The sequence below is a fragment of the Diceros bicornis genome, chromosome 36 (genome assembly GCF_020826845.1).
Source record: "Diceros bicornis minor isolate mBicDic1 chromosome 36, mDicBic1.mat.cur, whole genome shotgun sequence".
In the NCBI taxonomy this organism is placed as follows: domain Eukaryota; kingdom Metazoa; phylum Chordata; class Mammalia; order Perissodactyla; family Rhinocerotidae; genus Diceros; species Diceros bicornis.
The window spans coordinates 29,907,141-29,926,020 of record NC_080775.1 but is presented as its reverse complement, the minus strand read 5'-3'; the positions used below and the strand labels follow the sequence as shown (position 1 = coordinate 29,926,020).

The 18,880-nt window shown below is 42.2% G+C and overlaps 1 long non-coding RNA gene across 1 annotated transcript in view; it reads left to right on the top strand.

Moving 5' to 3' along the window:
• LOC131398959 (uncharacterized) overlaps positions 1-11,024 on the top strand; it is a 32,871-nt gene extending 21,847 nt beyond the window's left edge. Inside the window, exon 3 of the long non-coding RNA XR_009217036.1 lies at positions 10,486-11,024. This is a non-coding gene — a long non-coding RNA (uncharacterized LOC131398959). The remainder of the gene's footprint in view (positions 1-10,485) is intronic.
• Positions 11,025-18,880: the final 7,856 nt, after the last annotated feature.

Genomic DNA, 18,880 nt, shown 5'->3' with positions numbered 1-18,880 from the left:
TCCCCGGTGCCACCTCATTGTGTGCTCAGAACTCTGGGTGGCGAGTGGTACTCACTGGAACCAGCTGAGGCCTAAGGGTGAGAGAGTATATTGGAGAGCTTCCTGTACTCAAACCACAGGAAGGACAGTGGTGCGGGTGGGACCCAGCTGCCTCGGGTGCCGTGGACGGTGCCCACTGCCTCTCTCTTGTCTCTACTGCTCTCCGAAGGCTGATTTCAGTCTCTCCAGGGGAGTATTTCTGTAGCTTCTGCCCACAAGGGCCCTTGGCAGGGGTGGGCGGTGGGGGGCATTGGGTGGGAGGGTGTCTGACTGGCCTGACTTGGCTCCAACGCCCCTGGTGGTGAGAGTGGGTTCTGTGATGACAGCCCCTCTCTGGCCTCACTGATGGAATGCAGGGGAGGCTCATCTAAAGGTGGGGAGTGTGTTTCTCAGAAGTGGGCAGATAAAAAAAAAATAGATATACTCGACTCTTCCCATCCAGTTTTATTTTTCAGTTCTTTCAGGCATAAGCAGTCTACGCTACTCTCTCCTTAGACCCCTCGTCTTCTGATCACCTCTGTTCATGTCTTTTGTTTGCGCTGGTTCCCAGGCACAAATGCCTCCTCCTCGCCCTGTTGATCCAAATTCTGCCCATGCCCTGAGGCCTAAATCTCATCAGGAAGTTCTCCCCCACCTGTTCCAACCTCTGTTGAATCTCCTTTCCCCAAAATTGTAATGATAAACTTCTTGTGTTCTCCTCTGTCTCGTTTCCTGAGTTGAGTCTTACCTCTACAGCCCTCCTTTGCCCCATCCTAGGATGACTGACCGCACATTCTATCTCTGCCGCCTCATTTCCCATGGACAACTTGAACCCAGCACATTCTGGCTTCTTCCTCATTCTGTTTACCAAAATGCTTTTGCTCGACTCACCCATGGCATTCACACTACCCAATGGCCACTTAGTTTTTATCTTACTTGAACTTTTAGAAGTATTCGACTCAGTTGACCCAGTTTCATCTGTAAACTCTCTCTTCTCTTGGATTTCATGACACCAAGCTCTCCTTATTTCTTCCCACTCTAGATACTCCTACTTGTTTTTTTTTTGTTTTTTAAATAGATTCCTTGTCTTCCACCTGACCAAAGCTCCGGCCCTCTTTTGGTCTCCAGCCTTTCTCTACAGAATCTTCACCATTTCCATGTTTTTAGATACCAATTACATGCCACTGACTCCCACGTTTCCACCTTCACTCACCTCTTCTGGACTCTAGGCATATATATCCTACTGTCCATCTGACATCTCTACTTGTATGTCTCATAGACATCTCAAAGTTAACATGTCCCCAAGTGAACTCATTTTCCCCAGAAACATGGTTCTTCTCCAGGCTTCCCTATCTGGGTAAATGGCACCTCCAAATACCCAGTCTCTTTTGCCAGAGTCAGCCTTGACACTCTCCTCTCCCTCACTACCCATATCCATCACCAAATTACAGCTCTCAAACAGATATCACGTTCAACTATTTCTCTCTATCGCCATTGCCACCTCCTCATGCTGCACCACCATTCCTCTTACCTAGGCTGACCTTCAGGTCACAGCTTAGGTCACTCCTGACAGCCTTCCCTGACTTCCCCAGACTGAGTTGAGACTGTGTATGATGCTCTATCCCAGCACTTCTACTTCTCTCAATAACATTTATTACAGCTTTTATTGTACAGTACTCATGTGATTGTTTATTTGTGTCCCACTAAATGGTCCGCTTCACGAGGGCAGGGCCTCTGTCTTGTTCATCCCTGTTTTGCCAGGAACATGGTATGTGCTCAATAAAAAAGGATTAAATGAAGAAATGAATTAATAAATATAACTAGATTTTACTATCCCCAAAGGACAGAGTGGCTTTTCAGTCTTTTCACTCTCAGCCAAGAGTTTAATAAATACTTATTGACCTCAATTCTGTATTGTGAAAAAACAAGAATAACAACAATGACAAGGAAGAAAATTACAGCCTTGTAAATCTACGTGATAGAATGCAAGTTATGTACTCTAATATAATTAGTCTCTGCAAACAACGGACAGGATTATGCCCCTAAGATCCCTGAATTTGTGAACTAGCAATGTGTGTAATAATGTCAGTTTATTATATTTTGAAATAGCAGATGAACTGACACACACATCTGGATTTTTGGCATCATGTAGACAAAACATCTGGATTATTGGCAGAATATGTCAACTTAACTAATGTGTTTTGGAGCTGTGTAAACAGTCACAGATTATTCTGAAATTATAATTCTTGGGAGGTAGCCATGTGAATAAATGGAGAAGGAGATTTCTAATTCCAGAAAGATGTTGGACTAGAAACTTGAAATCCCTCCTGCTACAACACACAGAAATTCTGGATACATCTAACCCTTCAAAATTGCATAGCTGGGATCACGAGTGTCTGAAACAAGGAAGAGACTGAAAATCAGAGCAATATGTCCGTGAGCTGACCTGGGAGTTTATTTTTGGTCTTGGTTAACCTAGGGGCTTGGGTTTTAATACCCATTTGAAGACGGGAGAGAAGATCTTGGAATCCTGAGCAGTATAAGTCAGGACTTTTGAAGAGCTGAACTCTCGGTGGGAAGGGAGATTAGAAGAAATCTGTCTCTTGGCACAGGGGGAAGACGAGGAAGCTGTCTCAGCTTGAGTTTAGGGAAATAGTCTCCCCAGCGAAAATTAAGCCCTGGGCTTGCCCTTGGGTTTTGGGTCGAAAACATGACTTTCATCTACTCAGAAAACATGCAAATATCTCTGCAAGTCTCAGGAAGCTCCTAGTCGAGAAGTAAACATAACAATCTGTCCCACAGCGGATCTCCCTGGAATGCCTGCAATCCTGAATCACCCTGAAGTGACATGCCAACAACACAGGCCTCACTGTATTTTCTGAGAAAATAAGCCCCATTAAAAATGAACTCATGAGTTTAAAATATTAGAAAACATACAATGAAATAATTCACTGTGAGCAAGATCCAGCAGACACAACAAACACTAAGATTCAAGTCCCATGAACTTGAGATAATAGAAGCACAATCAGAGAGGGGAAAAAAGTATGTTAAAAATGCTTTAAAACATTATGGAAGGAGTCAAACCCTGGAGGAAAGATCAAGACACTATAAGTAAAGAAAAGATTTGAAAAATAACTAAAGAGGCCTGCTAGAAATGAGAAATTTATTCATTGAATGAAAAGCTCAGTTGAATGGATTACACCGCACATTAACACACTTGAGGAGATTAGAGATATCGACATTACATAAAATACAGCAGAGAGAAAGACAGAAATATGAAAGAGAGTTTAAGATAATGAAAAAGTCTAATACAAACATAATAAGAGTTCCAGAAGGAGAGCATAGAGAGAAAGGTTTAGAGGAAATATTTGAAGGAAAATGGATGATAGTTCTGAATTGATTAAAGACATGAACCCTCAAATGGAAGAATCCCAAGGAATCCCAAGCTGGGTAAGTATGAAAAGGATCCATGCCAAGATACTTCCTGGCGAAACTGTTAAACACTAAATAAAAGGAGAAAATCTGCAAAGCAAAGAAGGAGAAGAGATCGCACACCAAGTAGCAATGATTAGAATGACAGTAGATTACTCAATGCCAACAATAGAGATCAGAAGATAATATAATAATATCTTCTTAGAGTTATACTATCAATCAAGAGTGAGGGAAAAACTAAAGACAGTTTTAGTTAACAAATAATCTAGAGAATTTGCCACTCACAGGCCTTCATTAAAAGAATTACCAAAAACGTATCTAAGTAAGAAGGAAATAGAGGGAAGGAAGGAGGATAGAAGAAGCAAAGTCGAGAAAATAAATTAGAAAACATGGGCAGATCTAAATAAGCATTGACTGTGTAATAGAACAACGATAATAATGACTTATTTGGGGACTATAACAACAAGATGAATTGAAATAGTAGATCAGAGTAACGGGAAAGATAGGATAGGGAGGTAAGAGTGAAGGAATTTTAAGATTCCTGTGTTGTTCCACTGGAGGTTAAAGCTATCAATTAACTTTAGATCTTGTTAAATCAATATAACTGTTAAAATTTTAAGTAAATATCAAAATAGTAAGGTTAGAATATATAACTTCTAAACCACTATTGAGGAGGAAGGGGAAGAGCAAAAGTCTCATTAATCCCAGAGAAGGCTGGTGCCATTGAGGGAACAGATGTTAAGATGGGGAGATTGTCCTGGATTTTCTGGGTAGGCCCAATCTAATCACAGGAGTCTTTAAAAATGGAGAACTTGTCCCAGTCGTGGTCAGAGAGAGGTGTAATGATGGAAGATGGGTTGGAGAGATGTGATGTGACAAGGACTTGATCCACCATTGATAGGTTTTAAGATGGAGGAAGGGGGCCAGAAACCAAGTTAGGAATGCCTGTCAATTTTTTTTTCTGCTCAGTTTGGCTTAAATGCTTACCAATTTATTTATCTTTTCAAATAACCAGCTTTCGGTTCATTGATTTTCTTTATTGTTTTTAAATTTTGTTTTTATTTCCATTTCATTGATGTCTTTTCTTACTTTTATTAGGATTATTTTTTGCTTACTTTGGGTTTAATTTGCTCTTGTTTTTGCTTTCTTAAGGTGGACACAGTGAATTGATTTGAGACCTTTCTTTCCTAATATAAGCATTTAATATTACAAATTTCCCTCTAATTTCCCTCTACTTTGGCTAAATCCCATAAATTTTATGTTATGTTTTCATTTTCATTCGGTTCAAAATATTTTTTCTTTGACTTATGGGTTATTTAAAAGTGTGTTCTTTAAATTCTGAATATTTGCGCATATTCAAATATATTTCTGTTACTGATTTCTAGTTGCGTGAAATTACATTGTGTTCAGATAATGAACTTTGTATGATTCCAGTCCTTCTAAACTTATTGAGACTTGTGTTATGGCCCAGAATTTGGCTTATCTTGGTAAATGATGTGTGTAACCTTTAAAAGAATGTGTAATCCTGCTATTGTTGGATGGAATATTCTCTAAACGATCAATTACGTCAAGCTGGTCGATAGTGCTGTCAGGTACTCTGGATAATTACTGATTTTCTATTTGTTCTAACAATTACTGAGAAAGGAGTGTTGAAATCTCCAACTATAATTGTGTACTTGTCTATTTTTCCTTTTACTTCTACTAGTTTTTGCTCCATGGGATTTGAAGCTCTGCTAATGGGTGCATTCATATTTAGTTTTAGTACATCGTCACGATGAATTGACCTCCTTATCATTATGAAATGTCCCTCTTGGGGCCGGCCCGGTGGCGTAGCGGTTAAGTGCACGCACTCTGCTGCAGCGGCCCAGGGTTCGGATCCCCGGCGTGTATCGACATACCGCTTGTCAGGCCATGCTGTGGCAGCATCCCTTATAAAGTGGAGGAAGATGGACACAGATGTTAGCCCAGGGCCAGTCTTCCTCAGCAAAAAGAGGAGGATTGGCATGGATGTTAGCTCAGGGCTGATCTTCCTCACCAAAAAAAAAAAAAAAGAAATGTCCCTCTCATATAATCTCAGGTAATATTTCTTTCTCTGAAATCTACTCTGTTTGGTAATAACATAGCCACTCCAGCTTACTTTTGATTACTATTTGCATGGAGTATCTTTTCCATCCTTGTACTTTTAATCTATCTGTGGCTTTATACGTAAAGTGGATTTTTTGTAGACAGCATGTGGTTGGGTCTTGCTCCTCCCCACCCCCAATATAGCAATCTTTGCGTTTTAATGGCAGTGTTTATACCATATACATTTAATGGATTTAATTATGTCATTGGATTTAAATCTATCATTTTATGATCTCTTTTCTGGTTGTTCCATCTTTTGTATGTTTCTTTTTTCTCTTTATCTGCGTTCTTTTGGATTAAGTATTTTTAATGATTCCATCTTATCTCCACTATTGGCTTATTATGTATGTCCTTTTTGTTTTAGTGGTTGATCTAGGGTTTACAGTGTATGTCATTAACTTATAACTGTTTATCTTTAAACAATATTAAATCCCTTCATAAATGGTGTAGGAAATTCATAACAGCACTCTTAGGTTTCCCTTCTCCATTCTTTATGCTATTATTGTTCTAAATTGTCCTATGTATGTTATAAACCACACACCATATTGTTATTACTTTTATTTATTTATTTGTTTATTTATTTATTTATTTATTTTGTGAGGAAGATCAGCCCTGAGCTATCATCTGTGCCCATCTTCCTCTACTTTATATGGGACGCCGCCACAGCATGGCTTGACAAGCAGTGTGTCGGTGCGCGCCTGGGATCTGAACCTGTGAACTCCGGGCTGCCGAAGCAGAGCATGCGCACTTAACCACGGCGCCACTGGGCAGGCCCAGTTATTACTTTTATTTTACTCAGTCAATTATCAATTAAAGAAATTTAAAACATTAGAAAAGAGCCTTTTATATTTACCTATTAATTTACTCGTATGGCCTGCTTCATTCCTTTTTACTTCCAAATTGCCATCTGGTATCATTCTCCTTCTACCTGAAGAAGTGGCTCTAATACTTCTTATAGTGCAGGTGTGCTGGCAATGAATTCTCTCAGCTTTTGTTTGTCTCAAATGAGAATGAACGTAATGAAAAATGAGAGTGATAAAAGCAAATCAAAATATTTTACTAATTGTGATAGATTTTAATATATTTTACCACCAGTTACAATATAGAAGCTTGGACTGGATTTTTAAAAATCTTGTTCTATGCTGTTTACAAAAACATACCTAAAACATAATGACACAGAAATGTTACAGCAAAGGCAAATACTGATTGATACTAATTAAATAAGCTAAAGCTATATTAATAACAGATAAGATACACTTGAAGGAAAAAAGCACTATTAGGAAAAAGAAGTTGGTTACATAATGATCAAAACAAAATTCAACACAAGACATAACAATTCTGAACTTTTAAGTACCTAATAATTTAAAATCATAAATACCAAGTGGACAGAATTATAAGGATACATTCACATATCTACAATCTTGGCAGGGGAATTTAACACCCTTCCCCTAGTCGTTGATAGATAAAATTGGCAAAAAATTAAAATGATATAGGGATTTGAATAGTATAAAGACAAAGATTATATATTGGATCTATATGTCTATATCTATATCTGTCTATATACAGAGAGAGAACCTCGGATCCAATAATTAGAAAATACACATTCTTTCACTCATGCATGCAATTTTTAAAAACAGAGAAAACTTTAAAATATATTAAACATCTAACATACATGTTCTCAACAACAAAGAAAAAAAATGAAAGAAATTAAATAACACAAGAAAACAAACAAAAACCCATATTGGTAAATTTTAAAACTGACTTCTAAATAATTAATAGAATACAAGAGTAACCCACCACATTAATAAATTAAAGGAGAAAATAATGTAATCATTTCAGTACATACAGAAAATAAATTTTATGTAGTTCAAAACCCATTCCAAATAAAAATCCTTAGTAAACTATGAATAGAAGGGAACTTTCTTAACCTAGTAACCTATCAAAAATGTACAGTTAACATTATAGTTACTGGTAAAATATGGGAAGCATTCCTTTTTAAATGGGGATCAAGACAAGGATATCTACCATCACAACTTCTAATTAGTATTAATCTTGAAGTTCTAGCAGTAAGAAAAAGAACTGTGATCATTGGAAAAGAAAAAATCCTAACCAGTAATAGTTCAAGATAATATGTTTATCTGTAGATAAACTGTTATATAAGTATTAGATAAGTATCTAAACTATTTAGACTACTAACCAAACTGCGGATAAATTTATGGGAGAATTCAGCAAGGTTGCTAGATATAAGACCAATGTACAAAACCTAATAGTTCTTCTATATGCCAGCAATAAACTATTAATAAGTGCAATTATAGACCATATTTTCTATAGCAACAAAAAATAGCAATCAGATACAATGTAACAAAAATGATAGGTCTTTATAAAAAATTATAAAATTTATTGAAAGACATAAACAAGACCTAAAGAAGTGAGGAGTTATCTTCATGATGGAAAGGCTCAGTATTGTAAAGTTAGTAATTCCCCTGTATTAATTTATAAATGCAATGCAATTCCACTCCTCACTGGAAATTTTCCAAATTAATCCTAAAATTATTATGATAGAGTAGAAGAGGCCGTGAACAGCAAAGGTGGTTTTGTGGCAGACTAATGGCAGGGAGAAGTGAGGGGTTGTTGTAGATACTAAGACTTATTATAAAGCTATGATGATAAAGACAGTAGAACTGGTGAAGGGTGGATGAACAGACCAGCAGGACAGATTATCAATTCAGAAACATGTTCCATATTTAGTAACTTGGCATTTGACAGAGGTCTCATTACCAATCAACAGAGAAGACGTGGACTACTCAATAAACAGTGCAGGGACAATTTCATCTCTATAGAGAAAAATAAAAATGGGTTTTTATCTTACTTCATTCACAAATTACAGACTTGTATGAAAAGCTATAAAACTTTTAGTAGAAAACATAGAAGAATACTTTTATGATGTTAGGGTAGGGAAACTCTTCTAAAGAAACAAAATGCACCAATGACAAATGATAGGCTTGATCATTTGATTAGATTAGTGTTAATCCTGCATCATGAATGATGCCATAGACAAAGTAAAAAGACCAGCCACAGAGAGGGATAATATATCTGCAGTCCCTGTAAGTGACAAAGGATTAATCCACACCATAGAAGAGAATCATGTAGATGAATAAAGTTAAGACAAACACCCCCATAGAAAAATGAGCAAAGGATGTGAACTGACAATTCCAGAAAGGAAACCAAAGTGGCCAATATGGAGATCTCAGCCATAGTAATACTATGGGAAATAAAAATTAAAATGGCAACAAGTTATCTTTTATACCCTTCAGAAAGGCAAAATTTACAAGTCTGATAAGAACTGGTGAGGATGTGGCAAAATGATAATCCTGATACCCTGCTGGTGGGAGCATATATTGGTACAATCCTGGAGGGAAGTGGGGTGCACCTGTTTGAAGATGCTCACATGCTATGACTCAGCAATCCCAAAGGAGCTGTGAGCAAAGATGTGCGAGGCAGTCAGCCCTCTGTGTAACAAAGTTGTCACTTCCCCAGGGATAACCAACATGGCATTTAACCTGAAACACATGATGCCTAAATTGGCAATCTCACTCTCCACCCCACATACATACTTCTTACCTCCTTTTCTTCTTTTCTTCTTAGCACTTAACATTACCATAGTATATTTTTCATATATACTATATTTCATATATATCATAGTATATATTTTATGTATTTATCTTTTTTATTGTCTGTCTCATGAGGGTAGGAGTCTTTGTCCTTTTTTTTTTTTGTTTCAGTCCTACCACCCCAGCACCTAAAACAGTACTTGGTTTATTGTTGGTACCATGTAACTATTTGTGGCAAAAATAAATGAGTGAAATCACAAAAACATAATACTAAGTGAAAAAAGCAAGATGCAACAGGGTATGGATACCATTCATGTAAGTTTTAAATCATATAATAGTACAAAGTTTATGGCTACCAAATGGATATGTAGTGTCAACACAAGTAATCAATAACCAATCTATAGATAAGAAAGATAGTGATATTTATTGAGCCTAATGTGAGGACTGGCCCAGAAACTCTCTTCCCCAGGGAAGAAACCACTCCGGGGAAGTATTGGTTACCGCATAGTTATGTACCATTTCAGAACAAAGACCATACACCAAGCACGACACGAATACAATTTTTTTCCAAAGTCACAAGGAGATGTTTTGCCAAGGTTTAGCATATACATAGCAGGTCAACTTGACCTTGCTTCTCTGGGAAGAAGAGCTTATCTTCAAAGAAGTACTGGTATTGGCGTCAGAAAGAAGGAGACATCCAGCTCTATCTTTCAAGACTGCATTCTTTGCTTTGGGAAAATGTTTGAAGCACATGTATAGTGCACGTTTGGTGGGTCATAAGTCAAGCTGCTCTGGGAAAAACAAGTTTTAGGCCGAATCAGATTTAAACCAGAATGGCTTCCCCATATACCTCAGTATGTGTAAACTTTTTATTCTTATTATTTTTATCAGTAGTAAAAAAAAAAAATACACGTAAACTTCAAGACAGTAGCTGTCTCTCGGGAGAGTGTAGGGGAAGTTTTGGGGTGGAGTTTTAGTCATATCTATAACATTTTATTTCTTATAGAGTTCAGTTGACCTGATGTAAATTTAGCAAAATGTTCATCTGTTATCTTGGCTGTTTGAAATATTTTAGAATTTTTTAAAAGTTGAAGGTAAAGGAAGAAGAGAAAGGTTGTTAGGTTATCTCGTATTAGGCTGTTTGTCTGTGCTGATGCCAAGGCCACCTTGGGTGTATGGAATTCTTCACATTAACCCTGCCCTCCCGAAGGTCGCCAACATGCCCCAGGCAATCAGGCACAGGTGTTTCTGGTTCTGTTTATGTTGGAAGATCTAATTCTGCCGTGTTTTATTTAATCAGGGATCTCTCTTTTCCTGGGAGGAGAGGGCATCAACTACTGGCAATGAGCCCTGCCCCACGGTCAGCCACACGGTCCTGCCCACTGCCCAGGAGGCACGCAGACCAGGCACCTCGCCCATCAGATGACGGGGGCATGCTGGGCGAGAGCAACTCCAAGGCTGGAGCAGACGGAGACATTTACTAACACAGATAAGTTTTTATTGAATTAAGAGGGAGCACTTACAAGGAAGCCTCTAGAGAGTAAAAGCATTAAGTCATTTTGAAACATTTTTCTCCTGTCAAGAGAGCAAATGAAACACCAGCGTGGCCATCTGATTCTGCTTCACTCACGTGTGCAGAATGGCGGCCCCGCAAGTGAGGGAAGGCGCTCACAGGCAGTTCCCACAACAAGACTCTACTGATAGGAGTCAGAAGTGACCTGTCTACAGGACATTTCCATGACCAGAAGATCCAGAGAATACACTACCCTGATAGCAAATGAAGGCGACATGTAAGGTACCATGATCTTTTTTATTATTAAAAATACGGTTTTTTAAGAAAGTGTCGAGGTACTTTCCTTCCTTGCTAAGTTGCTCTTACTAAGGGTAAAATACTTTACATAAAATGGCCACCATCTTCACCACAACCCTACCGTGGTCATTATTATCCTCGTTGTACAGAAAAGGCCTCGAAGCTCTGGGAGGTTAAGTAACGCTGGTCACGGAGTGGGGGCAGGCCTCCAGGTGCCCTCATCTCAACACCTTCACCTCTTTCCCCTGCTTCTGCTCCTCGCCCTCCCCATCCCCCTCGGCCTCCCCATCCCCTCTCCTCCTCTCCCTCCCTCCCTCCCTCTCTCCCTCTCTCTGTCTCTCCACCTCACACACACACATTTGAGACTCTCTTTGATGACCAAGCATCTCTGACTCACATTCTGAACACGAAGTTGTGTGCGAGGGGTTGTTGCACATGTACTGAACTGAGATTGTACTGTATGAACTGCTATTTCAAGTACTATATTTCTCTTCTCTAATTGGTTCTTTTTCCTATCTTTCTTTTCTTATTTCATTGCTTTCTAGTTTTGTTTTGTGAAGTCCTGTTAATATTTTTGCTGGCCTTCCTTTACATCTTCAAGAGCTTACACATGCTCATTTTAAATTCACTTTGAGGTTGCTTCTATCACGTGCATTCACAGAGAGTAGGTGTCTCTGTTGACTATTGAGTTGGTGGGAGCACTTTCTTAGAGCTACATTTCCAGTGTCCTTCAGAACTTTTGTTTGCAGGGCCGCCCGGATTGGGAATTGTTTCTGATCTCTCCCTGGTTCTGTGGTGGCGTCCACCCGCCCACCTGAGATGGCCTGTGTTCCTGACTTGGCGCTCCCTTCCTTGGTGATAGCTTCACCCAGGTGAAGCCTTTCTCTGCTCCTTCCCCAGCTGTGAGGATACCAGCCCTGTTCTGCCCTTCCTGCCTCAGTCCTTCAGGAGCCCATCTCCAGCTTCCTACTGGGAAGGGGAAGCTTTCCATCCACTTCCTTCTATGATGGCACTCCAGCCTCCTCTGCCTAGAGCCCCACAGCCTTGTGACATCAGCACTCACCACTGCATGTCTGTTCAATTTCTAGTCCTTCGATGTTTATTTTGGTGCTAATTGTGCCCCTGTCTTTTTTATGTAAAGAAAAAGCTCATCTCTAACTCCCATGCTTGGAGGGCAGGAGGAGATTCAAAGGGGAACTCATGATATTACTTTGACCCGAAGCCCGAAAGCTGCTATTAATTTCTTTTTTATTCTTTGAACAGGAATGAATGTTTTGTTTAACTATTTTCCCTGCTTCCTTTTATTTTTTTTCACCTAAAAGTAGAATGCAGAACATTCTCCACTCCCTGTGGAAAGTCTCGATTTCTGAGGGTATTGGCAAGATGGTTTGGATTTTTTTCAGGTTTTTATGGTAGCTCATTTAGCTATAATGGGTGGAGTCTGGCCCATTCCTGTATTAAGAGGACTAAAAATTGGAGGAAGGGAGGGAGGGGATGAGAGCTGCATTCCATGCCTTATCTTTAGCATTTACAAGAACCATATAAATGTATTCAGAATCCCTAAAGCAGGAAGAGTGTAGTAAAACCCATGTGTTCATAGGAAATTCTGTGGCTATGTGCTCTGCAGTATGTTCTGGGAAGAGCCACGAGGTAAACAGCCAGAAGAGACGTGGCCTGGGGCCTGAGAGAAGGCTTGGGGGCCCAATCTAGCTCCCCCGCCCCAGGGCTGCCATGCCCGGTCACCCCTCCCGTGCTTCTCCTGGTCCTTGTGGATGCAGAGGCTGAGAAGATTTGTAGCCAGGACCGGTCAATGGTCTGCTCCAGGCCTGAGCACCCACATCGTTGTGTCTGGGGTTTAAAGGGTCTCAGGCCTGGGAAGTCAGGGAGACTCTTTCTACTCAGCTGCTCTCTACTTTCCACAATAAAATAGACGAAACTTCAGAGTCTGCCTGTCCAGTGCAGCAAGCAGCATGATGCAAAGGCCAAGAGCATAGATCCAGGAATCAGAAGAACTGGGTTAGGCCTGCCCCTACTGGCCGTGTGACTTAGGCTACTCAGTCCCTCTAGGTCTCAGGCTCCTTGGCTTATAGTAACCCGAGACTAAGTGTCTGGCTCACGTGAAGGCTCTTGTGAAGATTAAAGGAAGGAGTGCATAGTAGGCGCTTAGCACAAGGTGAGTACTCAATACTGTTACTCTTATTTGCATTATTTTATCATCTGGGATCAGAAAGGTATTGCAGGCAAATTAGAAAGCCAACATTTGGGGCCGGCCCGGTGGCGCAAGTGGTTAAGTGCATTAAGCCCGGGGTTCACCGGTTCGGATCCCAGGTGTGCACCGACGCACCGCTTGTCAAGCCACGCTGTGGCGGTGTCCCATATAAAGTAGAGGAAGATGGGCATGGATGTTAGCCCAGGGCCAGTCTCCCTCAGCAAAAAAAGAGGAGGATTGGCAGATGTTATCTCAGGGCTGGTCTTCCTCACAAAAAAAAAAAAAAAGAAAGCCAACATTTTTGCTCCTGGGCCAAGTTCCGAGAACTAAACAATTCTGCCCTCACTCCTACCCCAGCCCCAACTGGGGCTATTCATTAATTCAAATTAATCTCATAATTCTAATTGCATGTCCATGTCTCTTAAGTTTTATTGGGTCTTGATTTCTACTCCCAGTCTACCTGAAATGCCACTGTTTTCATAAAAGTCAATTACAGAATGCTTCTCTCCAGGGACTCAAATGCCTGGTTGGGAGGTGGCGGTGAGGCCTGAGGCCCTGGGTGAACCATAGTTTCACCCACTCCCCACCTCACTGAAAAAGGACAATGCCCAAAGGGACCACTAATAACCACCAGTATCTGTTGGACCTGTGCTGCCGAGGCTGCCTGCCCCACTACCCCCACTCTTGAGGATTTATGTGGAGAACAGGAAATTGTTTTTCTCTTCACAAATTGCCATGAGCTGTGTGCCACTGTTTTTAATGTGAACCATGTTTGTTGAGGAGAATCACAAAGTTACCTCTGATATGACCCCTGGTGTAGCACAAGCATGAGTGGGAATATATGTGCGTATTTTCAAACAAATTTCATCTATACTTTTTATGCTCCAGAAATGTAAATATGATTTATCTTCAAAATTTGGTTAATCTTATTTTAATTGGTTGCATTTTTACCATCAACTAATTATTGCTTCTCTACATTAATTGTCTGCCTTTTTTCCTCTCTGACTCAACAAGCCATTTTCCCTAGTCAAATATAACATTTTAGAACTAATTTTTCTATAGCTTGCTCCAATTCTCTAATGATTTTCTGACGGTGCTGTGAGGGCCCTAGGGTTCCAAGGCCCAGGGCCAGTGGGAGAGGAAGGGGGTGGGGAGGAGCCGGAGGGATGAGGCTACCCTGCCTTGTTTTAATCCCATCAGCCCAAGTTTTATGTAACATATTGGACTTCTGTGTAAGATTTCACTTGAAGGAAGAATTCTACTATTCCAAACAACTATTCCAATGCATTTCATGTGTGCCCACACCTCACGGATTGTTAATGTCTGAGTGTGATTAAAATGATGCAACTTTTTTAGTCAACCAGACCTCATACACTGATGTAAGTGGTTCCCCTTTGAAGTTATCACATTAAGACATTACAGACTTATTCCTATGATGTTGCCATTTCTCAAAACATTTTCGGCATTTTTTTAGAATTGACTCCAGGGCTAAGTATATACTCCTTTGACAATTTTTACTAGAGACAAAATCTCATGCATAAAATGGGGATAAATATAGTACTTCTATTGTCCCACTGAGCAAAGGAAATACATGTAAAACTGAATTTGCAAAATGTACACTAAACAGATTTTATGTTTTAAAAAATTCTCTGAGAGTGATTTAAGTTTTTGAAATGGTCCAAAATTATTCTGAACTAAAACTATCAAACTAGATGGATAATCAAGCGAGGTACTATAGTAAGTGGTCCAAAGATAGGGGTGACTGGACTGCAATGGGTTTGACTTTCTTAGTGGTTTAATGTTGACTCTAAAGGCACTTCCAGAAGGGCAGGTTTCAAGATTAGCATAATATTTCAGGGCAACACCTTTGAAAAACACCACTCGTGAATATACTCTGCTTGTTAACGTTGTAGTGCCCACCTCTGGATATGGGGATTTGGAGAGTGTGGGTCCCATAAGGAAGTGAATATCCCAAATCATCATCCCCAGAGCCTGGCATAGTGGCTGGCAGGAGGTGGGTAAGGAATGGATGTTGGTTGAAAATAAAGCTTCTCAGGGCCAAGTAAATACACATTTATGGAAATACTGATTGCTAAAAGATGGATTTTATGTATAGTAAACTACACTTGAAACCTTGAATTTTCCTCATATCTTTGTTTTTTTCTTGGGTTTTCAGACAACCCAGAGGAGCTAAGTGACTCACCCGTAGTTGCACAGCAAGCACATAGCAGTGTCAGGACCAAATCCAGGGCTATGACTCCCAGCGTGGGGCTCCCTGCCCCCACTGTTGCCCAGTACCCAGGCCGGCTTTGTGGGCACCTGACCTGTGCATTCCCGCAGGCCCTCGCTTGGATTCATGATCTGCTGTTGCCGTCTTGAAATTCTTAATAATTTTTGAACAAGGGGCCCCTCATTTTAATTTTGCGTTGGGCCCCGCAAATTATATGGCCTGCCTTGCCAGTACCTTTGTGGGTATGATTCAAGGATTAGTCATGTCTCCTGGGAGAACTGTGTTCCAGAATCATGGCTTTCTAGTGCTGTAACTTCAGGATCAAAGACGGAAGCCAACAGTAAAGGAGGGTCACCCAGGACTCTCCACGCCTGGGCTTCTCTTTGGTGCTTCATTCATAGCAACCATTGACCAGTTGGCTTGTTCCACACTGAAGCCAGCTCTTCCTGTGGCAGCTGCCTGTGCTGGAAGGTAGCCCGGAGTGAAGGCCAGCCATTGTAGTCTGGGTGAAAGGGGCCAGCCTGGTGGCGTAGTGATTAAGTTCACGTGCTCTGCTTCAGCGGCCCAGGTTCACATGTTCGGATTCCAGGCTCGGACCTACGCACCGCTCATCAAGCCATGCTGTGGCGGCATCCTCTATACAAAATAGAGGAAGATTGCGGGGGCAGCCTGGTGGTGTAGTGGTTAAGTTTGCACGCTCCACTTCGGCGGCCCAGGGTTTGCAGGTTTGGAAGCCTGGGTGCGGACCTATGCACTGCTCATCAAGCTATGCTGTGGCAGACGTCCCACATGTAAAGTAGAGGAAGATGGGCACAGATGTTACCTCAGGGCCAATCTTCCTCAGCAAAAAAAGAGAGGATTAGCAACAGATGTTAGCTCAAGGCTAGTCTTCCTCACACACACACACACAAAATAGAGGAAGATGGGCATAGATGTTAGCTCAGAGCTAATCTTCCTCAGCAAAAAGAGGAAGATTGGCAATGGATGTTAGCTCAGAGCCAGTCTTCCTCACAAAAAAAAAAAAAGAAAGCTGGTTGAAAAGTGAAAAATCCTCTCCTTAGGCATAATCACTGGCTGTTTGGTATGTTGCCAAGAGAGTTTAGCTATCGTTTTTGTTTATTTATTTTTCTACTGAACCAATTGATTTTTTTCCGTGAATTGCCTGAAATGAACAGTCATTTTGATGCCGTGTGGGGACAGCTACTGGCTTTTGTTGCATGGAAATTGGTTTCTTTTCTGATGGGACCTCTCCAAGTCACGTGCTCAGCTGATGTGGTTAAGCGTGGAGCCGGCTCATAAAAGCTAATTTATCAGCTTCACCATCTTCTTCCCTCCGAGGCTGGTCCTCGGCAGTGCCAGGAGAGGAATAATGCCTGTTTGACCCTTTTCCCCCTTCCCTCTGGGCGTTCTCTGACACTCTTCTTCACACGTAAGGTCCCCAAATGCTCAGGGCCACCACTGTAGCCCCCCTTGGCCTGGGACACTGCTCTGCATTTGCACTATTTGATGTTTCAGCACAGTTTGCCTGTGCTGGTCCTTATTTCCTTGGAGGGCATGCTCTCCGGTACCTGACCGTGAGTGTCTTCGGTGGATGCCTTCGCCCGGCGCCCGTCTTGTGCTGGCTTGCTCGTGCGGCCCGCTCCAGGCTGACGTATGGCTCAGCTCAGCTGGATGCATATGCAGGCGGTGGCAGGCGCTGTCATCGTCCTGCCCCATCTTTCAGCACCACCGGATCTCGTCTGTGCCGGCAGCACCTACTACGAACACCTGCAACTCTCTGCCTGAGGGCTTTCTCTCAGCTGCCAGTGGGGGAGACCGGGGTGCCCCCCCAGGAGTGAGTGGGAGTTGGAGGATACATACCCCAGCTTTTATGGGCAAGTCAGGACCCCTGCAGCCTGTCTTGCACCGTCTCCCAGACATCCTCAACAAGATGGCGCCCAGCTTGCCCGCAGTGGTAAACTGCTATGCGCATACCTTTAAGGTCTTCCTTCCACTCCCTTCTCACTTCCCACGCCCGTGTTGGTGTTTCCTGGACTACCTGCCAACTAAATCACGTGCTTCCACATCTTTGTCTCTGGTCTGCTTGTGGGGGAACCAGCCTAAGACCACTGGTGCCAGGAGAGGCCGCAGAAGCAGAGCCTCAGGACTGGATTCTGGAGCTGCATGGCTTGCTGGCTGGTGGGGATCGCTTCCAGGTGCTGTAGAATCACACTCACTAAGGCTTTTACCTGCTGTGGATTGAGATGGGCTACAGGTGGAAGGGAAAAGGCAGTGGCTTATGCAGTAGCTCTAGTGACTGAAGATACAGGGGTAATGACCATTTTAAGGATTGGTTCTAACCCAGAAGAAAGAAAATAAGAGGCTCAGGTCAGGCAATTATCAACTCAGGGCACAATGTGAAAGCCAGAAGCCTCCATGGAAGTGCTTAAAGAGTTCCTCATCTCCTAGGCCGAGGGAGATGATGAAAGCCAGCCCCCAATTTTGTTGTAAAGATGGTGGAGGTCTAAAGTCAGAACCCTGTTAGGGAAGGAGTGGGCACTGAAGACCTGTGATGGGGCCTGTAGGTGGGTGAGCCTGATCTTCTGAACCCTCAGGACTGGCAGGGGGCGGCCTCCTTGTTGCTAGGGAAAAGCATTCTCCCATTGCCTGCAGACCGTGCAAAGGCCTCACCTGGGCAGATGCCTTGCAAGATGATGTGTTTCCCCAAGAACTCTTCTGCCTTCCCTGATGGTTTCAAGCTCAGTTACTAGGGTCATGACACAGCCTGGCCTGAGCAGGGAAGTACTGTCCCTGCTACTGGAAGACAGGGGCATGCTCCCAAGTGCTGCAAGGCCGCCTTACAGATGCTGGCAGGGACTAGGGAGGATGTGTGTGGGGATGGATCATAGAGGGAGGTCGTGGAGACCAGGAGAGGAAGGAGTATAAGGCTGGGCGAGGGGAGGTGGTTACTGATATAGTGCCACACTTCTGTGACCCAGGAATTAGCCACCAGGCAAGCTGGCCCTACACACTGCTGGAATGGCTTCTCGGAGCGCAGAACAATGATGGCCCCAGTCCATGAGGCGGAGATGCTGAAACTGCCTTAGTAGGGAATCGAGGGAGGGCCACATTCTCAGAGCTGCGAGTGTTGGCATGGACCTATGATGTAAGACCAGAGGGGCTGAGAGCATGCTCCCTCCACGAATGTGATAAGAAGTGTGCTAGTGGGGAACACCAGAACCACTGGGAGGCTCACCGGGGACTGTGCTCTGGACCGTGGCTGATGGGAGGAGATGCTGTTATGGAATTGGGCTCCCCAGTGTTAACACATATGACAGAGGTCCATTCTTCCGAGTCCAGATAGCAGCACTTAAACATTGGAGGCAAGTAATTGCCATAACAGATAGCAAGAACAGAGTGGCCGCTGGGGACATTGACCCACTGAGACCTGTGGCGATGGCAAATAG